Source organism: Paralichthys olivaceus, chromosome 3 (genome assembly GCF_024713975.1).
Source record: "Paralichthys olivaceus isolate ysfri-2021 chromosome 3, ASM2471397v2, whole genome shotgun sequence".
Lineage (NCBI taxonomy): Eukaryota > Metazoa > Chordata > Actinopteri > Pleuronectiformes > Paralichthyidae > Paralichthys > Paralichthys olivaceus.
Window position 1 is genome coordinate 19880344 of NC_091095.1, and position 21772 is coordinate 19902115.

The window sequence follows — 21772 nt, forward strand, 5'->3', positions numbered from 1 at the left end:
CCGTTTGACTCTGTGACATGTTGAAATACACAAGGTGGCACAGACATTCAGGCAGATATGCATGGACTAACACACACAAGCCTGTTTGCAAGCAGCTCACGTTCGCTCTGCTCTGCCTCTTCATTTCTCTTATCACCTCAGCCATAGAAGCGCCATGGCAAGAAAGAGATGCTACAAAATAAAGGCTTGGGTGTGTTTTTCATTTCCTCCACAGTGCTCAGACCAATCCAATTATTCCCGAGGGCCACAGACACATCAACCCCCTGCAGAACTTCCTATCAAAATGAAGGGATAAAGCTTCCATCAGCAACAAAAACATTTTAAAGTTGCACTTTCCACAGAGCTATTCAGTGGAGCCACTCAATGAGCTGATAATTAAAGTGAACGAATGTGATCAGACCTTTCACCGCTCAAATGGATAAAAGAGTTTATGTCCGAATTTCAGCCTCAGATTATTTAACTTTATTTCAACTTTTGAAATGTTCCACTATAAATACATGAACCACTGCTCTACCACATCATGAGAATTGCTTACAAAGGCCAAATCTCCCTCTGATAAATATCCTCATTGACAAAAGTCACCAGTCAGCTGAGCGGCAGTGTGCTGGTGGCCAGAGCGGAATGTTTATGGTCATGGTAAACTGTTGATGTTCATATATGCAAGCATCAAAAGATACGAAGGCTCGCCAGGGGAACTTTGTGTTGCTGCAAAGCTCCAGTCCAGATGTTCGCAGAGAGGGAGGAGGTGGAAAGACAAATATTAGTCTAATGGAAAGCTCAGAGAAGTGGGCTTTGGGATCAAAAACTTCAGCAAGGACTAGACAGAACACAAAAGATTTGGTGAAAGGGGAGAAGAAAGTGATTTAAAGAGAAACCTTTGGTTGGAGCATCTTAGTCACCAGGTTGATTCTTTGTTCAAACTGTAAAAAACCCTCTTGACAAGGGTGTATACAGAGGAAAAAAGGAAAAATGCCTCTTAGCAAAAATCTTTTGTCTATTTATGCAGAAAGTATAATTAGTGGTAGGATAAACGAGACACTGAGAGAACATCTTTATTTTAATCAACCACATGGAAAATATAAATGTCTTGAATCACTTCCCTGAGGATATCTATGTCAAAAGGAGGAATTATCGAGGTCTGATGGACCACGGACTTTTCTTTAGAGTCTAAAAATGAGGATGGGGCAGCAAAAGAATGTTTCTCTCTTTAACCCATCAGACATATGTATATGCATGTGTGTATGTGTTCATCTACATGGAAATTCATGTGTTCTGGTGTGAGGTTGAGATCTGTGGTCGGCCCAGTTCAGCCGCCCTTGACACCACATATAAAATCAGGATGTATTTCTGCTGCTGTGGCAGATTTTTTCCCTCCATGTAAAGGTCACGCTGGTCAGTGTGTTTTTGTAGTTCAGAGGCCACCTCAGAAAACCACTCCAGGTCACCTCCGCTCACCAGTGCACACCAACCCAGCCGCTCTGTGCCTCTGGGGCCCCGTCGATACCGGGGCTCTGGGTGTTAAGTGACACTAGATTGAATTAGCAAATAAAATGGACAGGCTGTAGCAGGGTAATTTGCCACGTCAGGGCAAATCAAATTATCCCTGAGGTGCAGATGGCAGTGTATCCATTACTACAGCTGAACTGGTGAAGCACAGGCGGTTGTTATATTTAGTATGTCAGTTTCCTTCTCTTTGCTTTGTGTAGGAGGCAGCATGCTAGACACTGGTGATATAACAATCACTGACTGATTAAACACAACTCCTACATGGAGGTATTAAAGACACTGAAGGAAGGCGAGACAGATTGTATGCATTGCTCTGTGTTTCTAGGAATCAGAGAAGCAAGTGTCTGTGTGTGTCTGTGTGTTTGCATCTACATGTTTTTGTACGCAATTTCAGTTTGCACTTGAAGCATCCTATGTGCAGATGGCAGGTGGTCTGATGGAAAACACAAATTTATGAATGAAACAATGAAACAAATAGATGCCATATTTTCACAATGCATTGTTTTCCACAGCAATGGATAGAAGCTCATATACATTTAAATTTTCTTTTACGGTTTTTTACTGATTCTTTTCATATTTGCATTTTAAGCTACATGCTAATTTTTGTGTGCTGAAATGTTTAGAATGTTAGCATGCTGATTATCAAAGGGAATAATGCTGACCATGTTTAACTTCTTAGTCACCATTTGAGCGAATATAAGCACAAGCAGGGGCTAATCAAGAGTGGAGGATTATTAAGTATTACATAACCTGAACATGAAATCAATAAGTCCTGCTCCCAAATGGAAAAAGCACATTTTGAATCAAGATGGAAAAAAACATACATGTTCACCATTTTATTTTTCCATCTTGACAAATCTGTTATGTCTCATCAGATATGGTAAATTTAATTATGTTCATGTTAAGTTATGTCATGCGTGTGTTAGTTCATGTCTAGTCATGTGTGTTTTGAGCACTATGTGTTAAGTTAAATTTCACTCATGTCTAGTCTCGTCGTGCACTTCCTGTTTTATTTTGTACTCACCTCTTCCCTCTCGTTTCAGGCCCTGACTTCCTCCCTTTGTGTGTTTTTCCCACCTTGGTGATCGTCTTCCCCGCCCCTGATTGGTTTCACCTGTTTTCCCCTTCATCATTTATAAATAGTCCTCGTCTCCCTTTGTCCTGTGCCAGTTCGTCTTGGTCATTCCATGTGAGTTATGAGAGTTTTGCTTCTAAATCAAGTTTGTTTGCCTTTTTCAAGTTTTTGATCTTTTGTTTGACTCAGTGTTTTGTTACTTTTTTTGATCCTCCACGAGTGCTTTTTGTTCGTACACTTTTAGTCCTGGAATAAACCTTTTTGTTACATGCATCACCTGGTCTGAGTTGTGCATTTGAGTCCACCAGTATTTGTGTCTAAGTTCGTAACGAAATCCTCATCAGTGTAAAGGTTGAGGCTGATGGATGGTTGGATTTGCAGGTATTTTGTCATAAACCAAATGAAATCAATACAAAACCCTATGTTTAGTATTTGATTTTTGTTTCCCTTTGTTTTTTTGCTTTTAATCTTTGTCTTTAGGGGTCACTGTATCCATGGGGACCATGAATGTCTTGTTGTTGAGATACCTCAATATGGAACAAAGTCAGGACGTTTGGGGCCAGGCTGCTAGCATAGCTAAACATACTGTTATTACAACTGTTTCAGATAGCAAAACATATCTGTAAGGAAAGAGTCAAAGCAAAATGTTGGTATAGTAAATTCCATTTTTGTGCCCTCTGCAGTCTTCTTCGACAAATGATACCTCAACCTCCCGCCCATCCCTTTACAAAAATATTTAGGTTCCCCTGATATATCTAATGAAACAGTTTAAAAGGTTCCCTCTGAGCTTCACCTCAGAGGAAGAGAGGAAGCAAAGCGTAAAGAGAGATTGAATGACTATGTACACCTTTTCTAAATATTTGGGACATCTGCAGATTCGGAGTAACCTTTTCTGTCTTGAGCAAGATTAACTGTTTCCTGTGATACGTACTCTGCCTCACCTCTCTAAAACATATTAGCTGCCATTATCTCTTTACTGTGTATCAGCCCTATACATTCCAGCTATACTATAATAAAAAAACTTAACTTAAATTATTTTGGACTGTTGAAAGCATTTCAAAATACACATCAGTTTAAGTCAAATAGAAGGATGAGATCTGGCTGTCTGTTTTCTGTCTTCTGATCAGCATGTGGCAGATGTTTCAAACTAGAGACTTTATCACAGCACTTGTAAAATCCAATGTTTCCTGCTCTGCTCATGTACACGTGTCTGCCTCCTTCCCTCTGGTGAGTCTTATGTAAGTGGCATTGCTGAATTAATATTTAAGATTTGTTTTGGGAATGGCTCGCCTTGTTTTTTTGATGCTCGGCTTTCTCATATGATGATATTTCAATTGAGCTGTTACATCATCTGGACCGTGGTCCCAGCTTAGATAAAAGAGCCCTGTGAGCCATTAGTGCAGGAAGCGTGCTGCAGTATGGTCCATGTGATATGCATTAGGAGCTAACTGGGATGGCTGACTCATTAATTTCAATGTTCTCGTCGATGAGATTGACTACTCGTTTATCCAGTGAATATTTATCACCGGTGGATTTGTGCACACACCTGACTAATGCAGTAAGTCTCCATGAGTATTAAACCTAAGTCTGATATCTTTTTAAATATCTGTACTACTTCTAACTCTGTGCTCCTTCATGCAGTTTTTCTGTCAAATTTTAATGGTGCAAAGGTAAATAGCCGAGGAGAAGGATGTAAGTCATTGACATAAAAGATCATGGTACATCTTTCAGGGTTTCAGAAACCAGTGAACAACAGCTTTCCTGCAGCCTGAGAGTCAACAGTTCCTACTTGTGATTAGTTGCCTAACCTGTCTGTGCAAAGGCAGTTCAATACTGTGCAGCAGGAAGTGGTTATGTGCATCACTGTCAGAATGGTTAGAAAAAGACAAGAAACACAGGAGGACAGACTAGTTGGTCAGAGGTTCATCCTACATTTAGATAAAGGTCAAAGATAGTAGAGGAAAAGAACCAGATGAGGCTTCAGGGATGAAGAGCAGCTCAGTCTCCAGACTTAAACCTCACTGAGCTCATGGGATGAATTGATCAGAAAATGAAAGTGAAACATGTTTGTTGGAACTTCTGTAACATTGTAAGCAAGGGCGTAATAATACAGGGATGTAACACTAATAGTTTTCTGATAAATGTAAATTGTCCCTGCATGTTCTGTGATATGACAGACACCAGCTTCATATGTCCTAGGCTAGCTAACTCATTGATGACCCAGAATAGTAATAGTCTCACTAACCGTAGCACCGCACAGTCAAGAATAGGTAGGCATACAACTAGCCCATATAGGCCTAGTAGTAGTGAACTACTTGTACTGAACCTCCTGCAAAATACTTCCACAGAGGAGGTTATGTTTTTTTATGACCTTTGATTGTTTGTCTGTTTGTCTTTCTTTAGCCGGATTAAGAGAGAAAATATAGAACTGATTTCATTGAAACATAGTTTGGTGTGGGTTGATTGGATTAGAGGGACTGTTGGGCCTTGGCAGAGCTGAATTAGAATCATGTACGTGAAGAAAAAGAGGGACATTATTTCTCGCTCAATGTTATTTTGTCACTTGTTTTTACATGCATCAACAAATAACATCCATCAGTAAGTACATGATTGGTGAGTGAACTTATTGTCCAGTGTTGTGTTGCAAATCAGATGTTCCCTCATAAGCTGTACAGCAAATTCAGAGTTCCATTCATTCTCATCAAGCTCTGTTGATACAGACATCAGAGAGAGACAGGGAAAGAAAGAGAGAAAGCCCAGGAGTAAAAGACCTGTCACGTTACCTCAACAAGCTCATATTTCTCATGTGAACATTTCCTCCCACTGTTCATTGTAAGTGCACAAGCAGAGTGGCCACTTATCACTTAGTGGTGTCAGACCTGTGCACTGTAATATTACTTCAATAAGCACTTCCTGCTGATATAACAGTTAAAAACCAATTCATCCAAAACTAGGCTAATAAGGTTGTTATACAGTGGATTGCAAGAAATGCAACCATGAAAAGTTCCCAAACTTTCTTTGGGAGGACTCCCTGTCAATGTCCCTTCTCCACCACTTTCCAATCAAACCTACACCCTTGAGGGTTTGAGCAAACAATTATTTATTTCCATTGTAGGAAGAACATCACATGTGTATTCAGCACAGATTGTGTGTGTGGCACAATACTCTGTTGTTCTCATGATATTAAGATTCATTTTCTACCGAAAGAAGAGGATATTTTCTTTCATCATTTATATGAAAATCAAATTCCAAAGCCCTGAAAACAGCCTGAACAAGGTAATCCATCACCGTCACTATGGAGTTAGAAATTTGGTCTTATGAGTTGGAGTCCTCTGCTCATTATATCACACTTATTACTGTCAGCTACCTGACACCCTCACGAAGAAGTAAAAGTTCTGGCAGGAAATAATCCCTCAAAAAAATGTGTTGCCGAACAACTTTATTATCACTATCTTGTCTATTTTTTTGCGGGTTGTGCGAGCAGAACAGTGGTTAATTTCAAGCTTGGTTTACCACCATAAATTTGTGCCTTACAAATGACAAAAAATAAGTTAATGTCCACAAATCTAATTACTTTTGGAATGCCTCATAGTGGTGGGGGAGAAATGAAAAGTGTCTGAGGCCCTGCAGAAGGATTTAGACTTTAAATGATGCTGATGGTATTATCTACGTTAGTCTTTAAGGAGGATGGTCTCCATTATTCGCCTTCACTGTGTCTGTAAAACATGAGCTTTTGTTCATGTCGTCAAACACATATCATCGGTCACTGGTCCGTACAGAAGTGCAGCGGTAACTTTGGGGATGCCACCCAGACCTCCATATTTCATGTCACCATGTACCCTTTTTGTCTGTGTGCCGTACATCACACCGTGCTGCTCTAATATTCTGTCAGGTCTGGCCAGGATTATTACCAAGATGGCTGCCCATGTCTGTCTCCAGCACCCTGAGGGGGTTCCTTCCCCTTTATTACATTTTTTAACACTAAGCCTTTTATACCCATACGCCTCAATATCTCCATCTCTCGTTTGAGCCCAGACTGAGACTGAAATTAGGATCAGACAGAGAGCCCGGAGAGTCGAGGAGACCATTTTTGTGACAAATCATTGGTATAACCGGAGCTATATTCTCCTTTTTCCTCCACTGATTAAAATGATTTGCCTCAGAGTTATGCCATAATTCATCTGCATATTGAACCGTGTTGTTGCATTAGTTTTTACATTATTCATATATTGCAGAAAGCGAGGACGTGTGAAGCTGCAGAGCGTGGAGCTCCATCAATCCAGCCTCTCTCTAATATACTCGATATAGTTGTGAGAGCAACATAACCTTCTCCCCCGTATCAAGCTGCGTTTTATAGAAACCCTGTTTTTCTTCATTTACTGAAGAAATGTGTGTGAAAGTTTTAGTGCAGTGACTATTTCATCTCAGCAGCCATCTGTGTAACATTTCCTCATAAATTATTGAACCCTGAAAGTGATTACACTCTGGACGCTGTTACGCAACGCAGCATCCCAAGATCACGGTGCTATATTCAGATGCTCAGAGCTGCAGGTTACACGACTCCACACCACTCAGGAAAAGAAAAAACCAAAAAAAGAGTATTGAATATTTGACATGAGTTTAAGAGCAAAACCTTTACACTCTGCTGTCTCAGCTTTGCCTCTCAGCTGAACTTGAGAACACAGCTGGTTGCACGCTATATGAAAAGTGGAAGGTGTGTTAAGGTATAAGGGAAATTACACAATCCATTCTATTACCCGAGTTAATCAAAGCTGACAGATTGTCAATTTCATTTATGGGAGCAACTTTAAGGTTAACAATTGCAATTAGGCTTGACATGCGGTGGGTGAAGGCAATCAGCAGGCTTGGACAGTGGATCTATAGCAGTGCATATGTAATTAATGCATTCAGCTGCGCCCAGGGCAGAACAAGCAAGATGCAAAGGTTGCTCTATAGCTGGGATAAGTACAGCTGCAGATGTGAGCACATTTTATTGTGTGTGCCGTTACTCTCTGTCACACCTCCCTCCTCTTCCCATGCCTGGCGGATTCTGCATGTGTGTGCATTACTGAAATAAATACGAAGGGTGAGTACACAAAGTCACACATCCCTTCCTCTATTAAGTTTGTTTTTTTCTTGCGTGTGTCACTCTGCACGTACAATATGTGCCAGGGCATGTGTGGCAGAGCTGACAGGCCATCAGAGCCGCTGTGGCAAATGAAAGTGATGCTCAGGAGGAGAGACGCCTGAAGGAAGGCTGGGAATAAACAGCCGGATCTGTGACGCACTTTGAAGCGCACATCTGAGAGAGGAAAGGAGGAGGAAGGAAAGGGGAAAAGAGTAAGAGCAGAAGGGATAGGAGTGAGTGGGAGGGAGCTATTTTCAAGTCCTTATAGAGAAGACTGACCAGGCACCAGGTCCGCTTTCAAATGCAGAGCAGCACAACTCTGACTTTCCGCCAGGAATCCTCTCAGCATCATACATTAAAGGAATCAAAGAAGGAAAAAAAAAGGGAAAATGCTCCCATCTATGGGGCACGAGAGGTCACTGAATAGTTTGATGAGCGTGAACATGATGTGAATCATGTGTTGTGACCTTCACAGTCACCAGATCTCAACCCAAGTGAACACCTATGAGAGATTATGGACTGACGTGTTGGACAAGTCTGCCAACATCAACACCCTACATGTGGAAATATCTTTTTGAAGAAAGGTGTCCACCTCTCCACTAGAGTCCAGAAACTTGACTCAATGCCAAGGTGCACTGAGGCTACTTCAGCAGCTGGTGGTGGCCCAACTATAGCCTCTTTTCCACTGGTCATAAAAACCAATAACATCTGGATTTAATATGTGATGGGCATCAATACAAGCGACATTCTCTCCTTGGTCAAATGGCTCTGAAGTAGACACTGGTTTTTATCAGCTACAGCACCATTCTGCAATGATGGGAACATGACACCTGAATGAACGTACTCATTTTGGAAGACAGCGAGTTAAGAGCGCCTCAGTTTTCGTAATTGACATCAAACATGACGTAATGGTAAAAAATTAAAATAAAAAAAAGAGCCAAACTTCACCACTCGTATTCTTAAAATAAAAAAAACTTGTGTATACCTGCTAATTTTGATGTAAAAAGGGATATTATGTATTTCCTGTAATTTGTCACCCATCTTTTAATTAAAAGAGATAGAGGTGGTCTATCAGCAGAGCTTCATGAGCTTTTCTTCTGGTTCTGACCGCAGCTTTTTCTCTTGTTACCCAGATGAATATAAAAGATAAAAGTAGCAGGAACAATCTGACGCGATGATGAACTATCAGATAAGAGGGCCGTGACTATAGCAACACCTACAGGCAGAGGATCACACACGGACCACAGCTCCTACAACTTCTTGTCACAGGAAGAAGAAACTCTGCAGTACAAATACATGTTTTCAAGAATGTGTTTGCTGCAGAGTAGGATTAGGGTCATGTTGTTGTAGCAGCATGATAAGAAGAGCAGAGATTACTGATAGTCTTATCTAAAGCACAGCACCACTACACACAGGACTAGGCTGCTCTTGGAGGAGTGTGAACACACTGTTATCTGTGTGTATATGCATGCAGTATGTGCAATGTTTATTTAGACAGGCGCGTTTATCATCATTTTTTCTGAAAGTTTTGAGTCGTGTCATCAGAGAGGGACAGTGGAGCTGATTGACTTGACTCTGTCAAAACCACAACATGTACACAGACACATCTCAACATAACATGTCAGCTTTACTGTGGGTGTATTGTGTACTGTAGCATTAAATAGCATTACAATAGATTAAGAAAGAGGGAAAACAACTACTGGTTGTAGGTGTCAGGATCATTTCACAAATATTTATCATCATCATTTAGAGAGGAGGCCTAATGGTTATCTGGAGCAGCCAGTGAGAATAAATACCTGCATATATTGCCATATACTGCATACACGCCAAAATGAGCCATAATATATATACATATTATAAATATTCATCCAACAAATCCTTTATACAATGAGCTTAAATATATATTTCATGTTGTGCAGGTTCACCATCATCTTCATGCTTTCTAGCAATATTTATTTAAAGAAAAGGGATCTTTCAAATCACAGATCCTCAATGCAGGAAGTGAATTTACCGCCCCTTTTTGAAGACCCCGCCCCTTTACCTGAGTGTGCTGGGCTTCCTGTTACCTTTCTTTCTCCATATTTAACACTCCTCTATCTTCCATCATTTATGTAACAGGCTGTTTGAGCGCTGAGACAAGCCATGCAGCTTTGGTGTGTGTATGTGTGTAACGCTCCTCTCTGGTCTATGGATTTTAGTAATTAGGAAGGTGCTGGCTACAGAAGTACATTAATAATTACTATGCTACACACACACATCTACAAATATCCCTCAATCACCCTGCATGGTGCAAGGAGCAAATGAGCACACAGAGACCCACGTGGTTCTGCGGTGGATCAGACACAGTCTTGATCCTTTTAGGGATGAGATGCTCTGAATGCAGGTCCCCCATTTTTGGACAGTCGAGTATTAACGTTAATCACCTCAATGTATTCACCTGCACATTTTGAGCAGTGATCAGTAAACACCAGTGTGATGAAAGAGCATCATTCAGTATGGAGTAGAAGTGGGAGAAACGTGTGTGTGTGTCTGAGCGTCTGTGCGGTCTTCTTAGCAGCCATCTGTGTGTATTCCAAGTGTTTATGTGTTTCCATGTGTATATGCCTGGACCACATGGGTGATGAGTGGAAGAGATCATGGAGAGTGACAGCATGGACAGTCAGCCGGAGTGTGTCAGTGGTCAGGAGAGGTGAACTCTGGGTTATCTGACAGGGGTTTCAGCTGGCACTCAGGACACAGCTGTTTTTGAGAGAGCAACAACACGGCAGCAGCAGGTCCAGGCAGCATACCCTGAAAACTGTGGCAGACCGCCACCTTTGCTGTGGTTCTACTTAGACCACAGATCTACACACACACACAGAGCTGCTCCACAAGTGGAATAGTTTGTCATCTGTACATTGAGTGAAAAATATCTGGCTGATACAGGATCTGAAACTTTATACACTCAGGTAAAATCATTAAGAGCTCTTCACTATTCAATTTGACATTTCAGGATATATTCTTACTCACTATTGAGGTAAGGAGATGAGCTATTCTGGCAAATCAACAAGCAGAGTCTCCAGTCACTGCATCTGGCCAAGAAATATACGGCAAATAACTCCCATAACTCTCATTGTTTTTACACCTCTGTTTCTGTATGCAATAGAAATATTGTTGCAAAGTCTGAAACTGTGAGCCTCCTTTTGGACAGAACAGAGAAAAGTCCTCTCTTCCTTCTTGCTGTTGATTCGGTGCCTAACGCTATAGTCAACGTCAATTTTATTTATATAGGACATTTAAAACAACTTGGTTGACCAAAGTGCTTGGTCTACAACATAAGCGCTTTTATTTCCCATATTTGTTTATGCTTTGGCATAACTAAAATGATGGCAAATTGGCTATTAGCAGATTGTGTATACTGAGCACTAATGAACGTACAGACAACGATCTGCTCTGGAGTTACAAAGAGCATTTTTCTCTTCCTATAAGTGGACATTTATTCATGATTCACATTAGTTATAATCATGTCCTCAGGAAATGTTTATCAAACTCAATTCTAAAATATGTGTATATTTCCTGTGAGTTCAGATTAGCCTCATTTATAACCCAGAGAAGGAGTATGAGTTTTAATTCAAACTGCATGCTATGGTTTTAAGGCACAAACAAACAAACCAATGAACAGGGGTAAAAACACATGAATGTATTCACATCAAATTAGAACTGAATGAGTTATTGTATGATTTTCTCTCATTACTGAAAATAAACAAATGTGGCCTTGTCTATGTGCACACTGCTCTTCAACTGTATGTTTCCACAAGAAGTTTGAATGTGTGTGTTTGTGTGCGTGCATGTGTACGTACTATATTTAGCTCAGTCTGTAAAGGCTCAGCACTTTAAACTGGATTTAATCATCTAAACACACAGAGATCATAGCAGCAGTCATATACTGCAGGTTATTATGTGGACAAGGCTCAGCTACACAAAGACCTCTCCTCCTCCTTCTCCTACACCGACATCTGGAGACCTTTATTCCACTTTGTTTCACGTCGCTCTCTCTGTTTACGACTGTATGCATGTTTCATTTATCAAATCTTATTGTGCTCCACCTCTGTCAAAATACAGTTATTCTGCTACATTCTTCTTCCTCTGTTCTTTTTGTCTCTTTAGATGAGAGACAGAAAATATGAACTATTTGCACAAACAGCTCTGAAGTGAAAATCTGCACCCCCCATCTACAGTCTTCTGCATAAGATTATTGCAAAACATGAACATGAACCTGATCCTTTGTCTTAGTTATTTCATCCTTTTTGTGTTTTTATGTGCTTTTTCTTTTTATGCACTCACAGACGTGGTGATGACTTTACGACATGATACGAATAATAACCTCTTTGTTGAGTGTGTTGTTCCTGTACATTTTGCCATCAACAGTTACAATTAGCACATATTTTGTTTCCTGATGCACCTATAAAAACACATTACAAGGTTTTCTTCCAGTGGTGTGATTTTATTGGGCTTCGGAGGAACACAGGAGAGGGTGTGAGTTCTGTGCAGGTGTACGTATGTGTGCATGTGTGCGTGTGTGTCAGCCTTTTCAGTTCCCATAATGCCAGGCTTACAGCTGGTCAGAGCCCGTCAGACCGGATCAGGTGAACAGCTCAGACAAACTGGACGAACATCTGCAACAGGCGATCATAGCAGGCAGCGGGTGCAGCAACGGAGGAATGGGTCAAACTACACAGAGTCTAAGCAACAAAAACAATCTGACATAATACATGGCTAACCGCCGTCTGTATGATCTGGGGAGCACACGAGCGAAGCAGCAGCAGCTGTGCAGGCAGGTGGTTGATTACAAGCAGAGTCAGGTGATCTAAGAGGGTAGGGGAGTTCGGAGGATGCCTACTGGGCAGAAATGGCATGACTGAGTCTGACTGAAAGATAAAACCCAGTGTCTCTGTCACACTTCACGAGCTGAAGCCTCAGAAGGTTTCTACACAAAAAGCATCATAATTTGGCTGAGCCTTTACAAAAGCAGCCTAAGAATTGTGAAGACTCACTTGTTAAGTATTTAGTATTTAGAACCACACTGACTGTGCAATCACATGGTCCCATTTCCAGAGTTGTGAAGTATGTTCTGACTTTGGTGTGTTTGTGTGCTTTGAGGTCAGAATTGGGAAAAATCATGTATGCTGAAAAAAACTATGTTGTAATTATAAGTTTAGAGCATTTCAACAACATCTTGATACCTTTTGACATAATTGGTAGAACGATGAAGAGCAAAGAAAAGAGTGGGAGATGGACATGCAGTTTGCAAAGAACAAAAGTGTAACACTTAACAAGTTCAAATAGAGTTAATTGTAAGATAAGGTTACTTCGTGTATGACTGATGACGTCAGCAACTCTGCAACTCTTGTACCTCGAGCTGTTGTTTTGAGTTCAGATGGCGTTCATATACATTTTCACATTTGGGAACTCATTTATTCTGACACCACATGAACGCACAATCTAATTATTTTTTAATAAAGTTCAATTCTGCACACTGTCAATCATCTGAGTAAATTTAAAATGCAAAATTTCTGCCACAATTCTTTTGAACTTTAAATGTTTTTGTGGGGGTGAATCATATTTAAAAAGCCTGTAAAAAATCCACACGTGTATATAGCCTTATGTGTACTATGTATTTGATTGGCTGGCACAAGTCCATTAATAACAAAGCAGGACAGCCTAAACATGGTTTAGGTCAACAGTTAAACTACAAACCACTGCACAACAAGTGTGAAAATGCAAGTAACCAAGGCAACATCTCCTCCTGAGAGATGATAGCGGCTTGTATTGTGAAGGCTGTCATTAAGGGCAAGCCAACTGACTGATACACAAACAGGAGAGTGGAAAAATACTTGAGAAAAATGTGAGCTCCAGTGGACGGACACTGACCCCTGATCACCTCCACAAGCTGTTGATAGCTGTGCTGCTCGGAGCTGCTGCTTTATGGAAAGTGGAAGATGCTGACAGAGAGCTCCCCAGAGCACAGTTAGTGCTGTCAGCAGCTGCTCAGCAGGAAACACCCAGGCTTCAGGCCTATCAATGGGCCCTTTCAACAGGAACACACCAGCCTTGTGCAGGCCAGGTGAATGCACTGTGATTCACACTTCCCATGCTCCCATGCAAACACCACATCTAGTTACTGAGACTCCAAACAAAATGACAACAGTGACACTGCATAATTGATAAGGTTAATTAGTCCATTAACAGAGTGTTAAATGTAAAAATGTGTTCCTGACTGGGAAGGTTCATGTTAATGCTGACTAAACTCAGAACCTCAACTCAGAACCTCAACTTGGAAAAACAACCAACAAAAAAATTGGTGGAAATTTCAATACATGAGTTGCAGATGATCACTGACATCACAACAATTACCATAATTTAAATGTGTTCTCTAAACAGTACTTTTTAATGTGAACTTGTCAGCACCAGGCCCAGTCGCTTCCAATCAAGGTTATCAACAAGACTCCACCCTGCAGATACCTTCTGCATAAGGAGACAAAGGACGAGCTGCTAATAAACAAACAAACAGAACTCATAAAGATGGGTCAGGAGACTGTCAGACTACAGGACCTTCTGAGGAGCACATGAATGCACCGTCTGCATTCAACCTGTATGAGGATTGGTTGTGTGGGATCAACAAGTGTTTCCAGACACTAAGGAAAATACACTCACTTGTTAGGATATATTTGATTTGAAAGTCATTTTCGCTCGCATCTGCATGCAGAATCAACTGGATAATTAGAATGAAGTCAGTGCTGCATCAAATGAGGCAAGAGACAGAGAGGGCTGAAGAAGAGAAAGAGTGTGAGAGGAAGAAAGAATGAATATACTGAGGACCTGGACTAAAGGGGATGGACATAGATGAATAAACAGATTAAGAAAATCAGGAAGGAGGAAGATCACATCTTATGATCATGAAGACTAATTCTGTCACTCCTGTGTTTTTACTTTATTTATGAGGAGAGACTTGTGAGGATAGGCTGTCATAATTTTGGGGAGAGGGCTTTGAAGTTGAAATAAAGGGGGAAAGAGCATGAAAAGGTTTGTGTATATGTGTGTGTCTGGGTGTGTTTACAAGACAGAGACGAGACACAGCAAGAGATAGAGAGAGAAGGAGAGGGAGGGAAGAATCTCCTCCAGACAGCTGTTTCTCATCGTTCTGCTTCATGCTTGGTCCATCTTCCTCATTAGTGGAGACTCGCGCGGCTTTCATCACCCATCTCAGTTTGGAGAAGTGAGTGTGTTTGTGTGTGTGTGTGTGTGTGTGTGTGTGTGTGTGTGTGTGTGTGTGTGTGTGTGTGTGGTACTGGTATTACTCATGTTGTGGGGACCTAAATTAGTTCACACAGTCACATTATGTGGTTTGTCTTCCTTACTGTGATAAAAATCAACTCCCATAACATAAATCATTACATTTTAAGGTGAAGAAGTTTTAAGGTCAGTTTAGGGTCAGGTTAAGGTTGGAGTAAGTAAATGTTTTATATATGTATACCTGTATATATATATATATATATATATGTATTACCCATAGTGACCCATATCTCCTAAACCGCAGCCACCCCCAAAGAAAGTAAAGTCTCCAGGAAATCAATGTAAATAAATGAAATGTCTTCTGAAGTCATGGAGACATGTGTGTGTGTATGTGTACTTGTACAGATATTTTGGTGAAGACCGTTTTGAGCCTGGATCTTATGGAATGAGGACATTTTGGCCAGTCATAACTTTTTCAATGGGCTGCTTAAGGGTACAGACTTGGGGGTAAGGGTTAGATGTAGAGATCAAGGGTTTGGCATTCAGTTGTGATGGTTAGGGGCTAAAGTGTGTGTGTGTGTGTGTGTGTGTGTGTGTGTGTGTACTTGTACTTGTAGGGTTATGGATTGAATTAGGTTTAGTTTAGGGTAAGGGGCTGAGGAATGGATAATGCCAATGTCCTCACTAAGAAAGATGTACAAATGTGTGGGCGTAGTGTGTGTGTGTGTGTGTGTGTGTGTGTGTGTGTATGTGTGTCACTCACTGACTGATTCAGAGCTCAAAGTAGCAAAAGTAGAGGTGAAATAAAATATTAACCCTAAAACACACAGATAGACTCAGAGAGTTGCATAATGCAGCCAACCTGTTACGTGGGTGAGCTTAATGATAAGGACTTTCAGATCATCTGATTATCATACTGAGTCATCCCCCTGTAGGCTGGGAGCCTTTCACATAACCTCGTCTCATCCACCACATCACAAGTGTTAGGCTCCTCACATGGATCCCGGCAAATCAAACAGCAGCATACAGACTGTGCCCTGAATATCAAGTAAAGGTTTTTACTTCTACAGGAACAAGGTGTTCTTCTCTTTCTTTCCCTTTCTGTCACTCTTCCTCCTTTTCCTCTGGTATCTCTCCCTCAGCCCCTCTCTCCCTCCCCTCCTTCCCTCTGTGCCCCCCACCCCCAACCCACCACCACCACTTCTTGCCGCTCTGATAAGAAGACAAAAGATAAACAACCCCTCCAGCATCTGCCATCGACCGCTCCGAGGTAAAAGCCTAATGGCTTGGCTCAAAGTAATAACACTCTTGGAGTTCTCTCAACTGATGGGAATGATATATTCTCTCCCCTCGACTGCACCTATGAGTCTGCGAGCAGAGAGAGTTTGTGTGTGGACGAGAGTGGGAGAGAGAGCAGAGCACAGAGATCAGGACCAAGCAAAGGCACAAATATGCACCTCAAAGAAACAATTAAATGAGCCAAAGGAAACTTTTTCTTCTCCCGGTGACAGGGAGTGTATTGTTAACCATGCCCTCTCTGACCGTGGGGATCAGGGTTGTGCCCCAACACCTGTCACTCATCTTGATGATCTGTCCTCAATGAAACAGGGTGGAGCTCGTGGCTGAGGCAGCTGACACTCCTGTACACAATGTTCTTATCTGCTCTGTAAGCCATTGCTGATTTCTAGTTTTCTACTGACCAGCCGTTAATGTGAATTAGGATTTCATTATCACTTCACTGCAATTCATTACAGACGTGTGAAGACTCATTACTGACAAGAAGCGTAATGTTTATTTTTTTAAAGTCACCTCTGGCGCTGTGATTGCATTGTAACGTAAATGGGCAGACAGGTTTCACACTTTCAATTTGTGCTTCAGTGAAGATACTGAAGCAATGAGAAGTCAATTTCACTAGCTTCAACCCTGTGCAATCTCTTATTTAGCATCAGGGTTTACCATGCATATTCAATGATAAATATAAGATGATTCAATAAGCTGATATTAGTTCAAAATGTAATAATATTATCAATGTTAAACAACCAATTATTCATTAGAATACACGTTCACTTAGCACAGTAACATTGGTACTAAGCGTAACTTCCCAGAGGAACATTTTACTTCACAAAGTTTCTTTATAAACAGACTGCGTGAGTGAATATGTAGAATCTGTAGATAAGAGACAAGATTTCAGGGCTGGAACTCTGTTTTATGTTTTATTTGAATATATTCCTATGCAGAAAGCGGTTAATAGATAAGAGCCAAATGTCACCTGGACCTAAAACACTTAAACATAAAAAGTATCATTGTTACTCATATTTTCTCCTAAAATCCACAAGGAGAAATCTGCTGTAGCTAAAACGTTCAGTCCTCTCTGTTCTATTGTTGAACCCCCTGTGACCCTTGGACTCTCCTCTGTGACATTTAACCTGCAAAAGTTTAAAGATATGATCAGACGAGAAGTGAAGAACTCTTTGAAACATTTTTATCTTACATGGAAGCGTGTCTGAGTGAACTTGAGCTGCTTGTGCTGTTTCCATTTGTATAATAACCCCTCTGCCTTCAAAATTCACTTCACTGAACAACAGTAGGACTAATAGGAAAAGTTATTTTTTAAAGCTTCTACAACATTGATCAGTCACTTTACTTCTAATTTATGCTCTTTGTACTCTCATTACCTTAACTTTTGTTTACTTACGTTTTATTGAAATACTCTATTTTATACTTCTTTTGCTTGTAGTCATATTTTATTATATATTCAATATCAATATTTCCTTTGTACATCTTTATGACAAACACAATTTTGTTTCAGGACAACTCTTTTTTAAATTTCGTTGTGCTTGAATAAACAGTGATGCCAATTTGTTTCTTTAACAGGCTCCGTCTTTATGTGGACACGTCAAGTGCACCACACAAACTAATGTGGAGTTTCATTATCTTCCAAGGTTTAATTTTTATGACTTTCAGTGAGGTTTTCTAATGTTTGGAACAGAACACAGAAGTTTCATTTAAGCTCTTTATTCATGAAGTTTTGAGGAAGAGGAGGAGAACTGGTAGTGAAGAAGACAGAGCACTTCTCTGAGGAACACCTCTGCATGTCCCCTCCTCTGTCTTTCACAGTGGGGTCCTTCAACATTGATGATGACACTTTCTATAGCTTAGCCCTCTCCCGTGAGACGACGACTGCTGCTGCTCTCCACAGTCAACTTACCGTCCTCTAGAGTAACTCACTGCAAACATGTGTCAGACTCTATCATGCTCACATCACAAGTCCCCATGTTGTAGTGCACGGATAGAGTCTGAGTAGAAAGACAGTGTAGCCTGAAACTCTGCTGGAGTGACGCCATCTTCTCAGCTCAGCACAACTCAAGTTTGGGAGATTTAAGAAGTCAATTAGAGGCCTAATTAGCCATTGAGTCATTACAGTGACTTATTAAATTGAACGGTGTCAGAGATTGAAAAAGTGTTACCCTCACATTAAAAATAATCGTTGCACTTCGGATGCCTTTAGTAATTCACGTGGGTTGACAGCACCGTAACAATTCTCCAGCTGGAATTAATCTCCCTAGAAAATAGTGTTTATAAGGTTTTCTTCCATTTGTTTTTTACTGAAGCCAGGATTACTCAGCAACTCACAGGGGTCAAACGTCATGAGTGTGTTGATGAGGTGACAGTGAACAGAGACAAGCCCCCTCTGCTACTGTGGGAACAGGCGCAACCTCTGCCCCCTGACCTCACCACTGAGCCTCTCCATGGTTGGCTGTCTCTCTGGCTCCCCAGGCCGCCCCATCACAAACACTCACCTTGGGCATGATAGACTGTGATGGATGGTAACCTGTGAGCCGTGAGGTCAGCCGAGTCAGCCCCACACAGAGACAACCAGCTGACCTCGCGTAGGCCTGTTTTTGTGGACGTGCATCTGTGTGTAATGCATTCAGTAATTCCTCATGTTCTTCCTGGAGTTTTGTTTGGGTTACATGAAATGAAAAGTGGAACTAGAATGTCACTCATTAGAGCACATAGCTCCATCAACAGTCCCTTGATGAAACCACATCCTAATTTGTTTTGCATATATATATATATACATATATATATATAGTCAAAAAAATAATGAGGACCTAATTGTTTTAGGTAAATTAATCTTAAATAGAGTATTCTAGAACTATTATTTCATTGTCATCCATAAAGATCACGTATATTTGTATGAAAACCTTGATTTCTAATGTAACATAGCATTCTGTAACATACATACACATCTGACAGTTTTAACAAAGTTGATAATTCCCAGATTTATTTGCAGGTGTCAGGTGGGTATCGCTTGGCAACAAGCAGCGGCTGCACACTACTTTTGTTGCGTTTGGAGGATATTTTCTTATTAAATCATAGTGTTGATTTTGAAATTTTGAAGTTTTGGCGAAACTCGTTAATATTCCTCCTCCATGTGTGTCTCACTGTGCGCTGAGTATTCAGCTGACGGCGGTGAGCCCTGCCTGTGGAGCCGCACTGCAGTGCCTCCACTCTCCTATGTGCACGGCACAATGATGATATCTCCCTCCTTAATCTTCAAAGTGAGTCCTGACACTTATGAACATCCCTCTGCGTCAGGCCCAACACCCTCCCATCCCCACCCTTCCCCCTGCACACATGCATATATACATAAAGGAGGTGGGGATGTTACATAAGTGTTCCATGAGTGTTAGCTGACTAGCATGTTCAATCTCTGGTGCTGGAGGCTTAAAGACACGTTTATATGAAACGATAATGACAAGGGGTTCAAAGAGAGAAGCTCAATCCTGGGTAATAACCGGTGAACATTACATTATTGGGAAGACCACTTTGTAAATTACATTTTCTGAAACCTACTTAATACTGATCTAGTCTATGGTTTCAAACAGTGCAGCCGCAGGGAGAAATACGCTAATTTCTGCTCCTTAGCCCAACACGTCATCATGTGATAGAGGTGTGATACTTACACACGTGGATCAATAAAATGTAACTTCACCTTAAGTATTGGCTGAAATGATTCTGGAAATTAAAAAATGTCTTTAGAATGCTAGGAGGAGGGACCAGGTTCGAACCGCAGTTTGTGTGAGACAGATGAGGGACAGGAGAGGATTTCTCTGAAGTGCAGGTGATGTGGAGGTTTAGGGTTAATCTTTAGCAATGATTTGTAAATGAGGGCAGTTTTCCACATTCAAACATTTATATATATATATGATTGTCATGGCGTAGAGACATCCCAAGCGGTAGATGTAAACATTGGCCCTGGAAGGTCTGCAGTAAGACGGTTTTTAAACACCGGATGTCAGTAAGTCATGTTCAACTAATAAATGTTGATTATTTTTATAAATTTGGTTATAAATGTAATATCGAACCAGCATTAATGTATTTCATCAAAGAACAGTGATTTAATTTAGCTAAAAGCTCATAAAACACATAAACATGTGCAGTATCTTTTTTAATAACACAGTCTCTAAGAGGAAGCAAGGAAGACATGTGTGGCATTCATATGAGCTGCCCTTTTAAAATCTGTCACCAGCGACGTTGCTGCCAGCGGCTGCCGCTGTCACAGGGCTGCTTCACTGCAACTTTGCTAAAAACTCACAGCTACAGAAACAGAGAGGAGTCCACCTTTCATCATGAAGGGCATCTAGGTGATTGCTGATATAGAGGTAAAATTAGACCGTAGACTAAAAGCCCTATAAATAGAAGCAGTCCTTTTTGTTCTTCCTCACAGAGAGTCACAAAGGGAGGCAGATGAATCTGTTTACCGTGGACATGCTCTTACAAAGCCCTTTAACAAACTCACATTGATGGTTTCCTGTCAGACAGAGCTCACTCAGATGATATTTACTCTCCTGATCGTAAGTTTGCTGAGGACTGTTGTTGGATTCTGGGTTTATCTCATCTTACAAGTGGCCTTTCTGCCAACATTTGGGTTAATAAAGTCCAAAGACAAGTTGCCCTGGTCCTCCTTTGCTGGCATGTGGCTCTGAGGAGAAGAAAGTTACTTGAGTTAAGTATGAGACAGCTCTGTTGTCAGTGCGGAGGAGAGACAGCAGGCCAACAATACATTGTTAAGATAAAAGCGTGGGGCATTACCAGAAGGAAAAAAAATGTGAGACAAGCAGACAGAGATGTTTCTTCTCTTCAGGCTGCAGTAAATGGAGACAGGATTGAAAGATAGTGCTGGGACTGAGACAAAAGAAGAAGAAATGAAGTAGTTTAAGTGTAGAGCTGAGAGAAAAGACTGTAGGAGGGTGAAAATTAGATTTCTCTCTAACCGATTCCGGTGATCAATGACGAGTCTGCGCTGGAGATTCTTTGGTCGAAGGACGGATAGCAGGAAATTGTAAGATATCAGTCAGGTGACACTAATGGTTACCTTGGTAACATCAAGTGCACTTTACAGGTGTGTGTCCGTGTGGATATTTTTCTCCGACAGAAATGTGCTGACAGGTTGCTGGGGATCCCAGGGCTTCATCAGAATAGCACTACGCATGGTTCCATGACAACACTATTTTGACAACATATCTGAGAGCCATAGAGCAGCTTAGGGGTTGTGTCGATGTGTTGTGTTGAAAACACAGCTTAACAACAAGCTTACAACATGTCATGTGATAAAAGCAAAGTGCTCCTCAACATTTTTGAATGTCTTTCTGGCTGATGCATTTCAACAAATGAGCTTTTCTGTCTTTAGTGGCATAGTTTGTATTGAACATATCATTGCAGCCCAATACACAGACATGGACAATTTTCTACCGCTATTTCTTGTTTACCAGTTTAACGAGTCC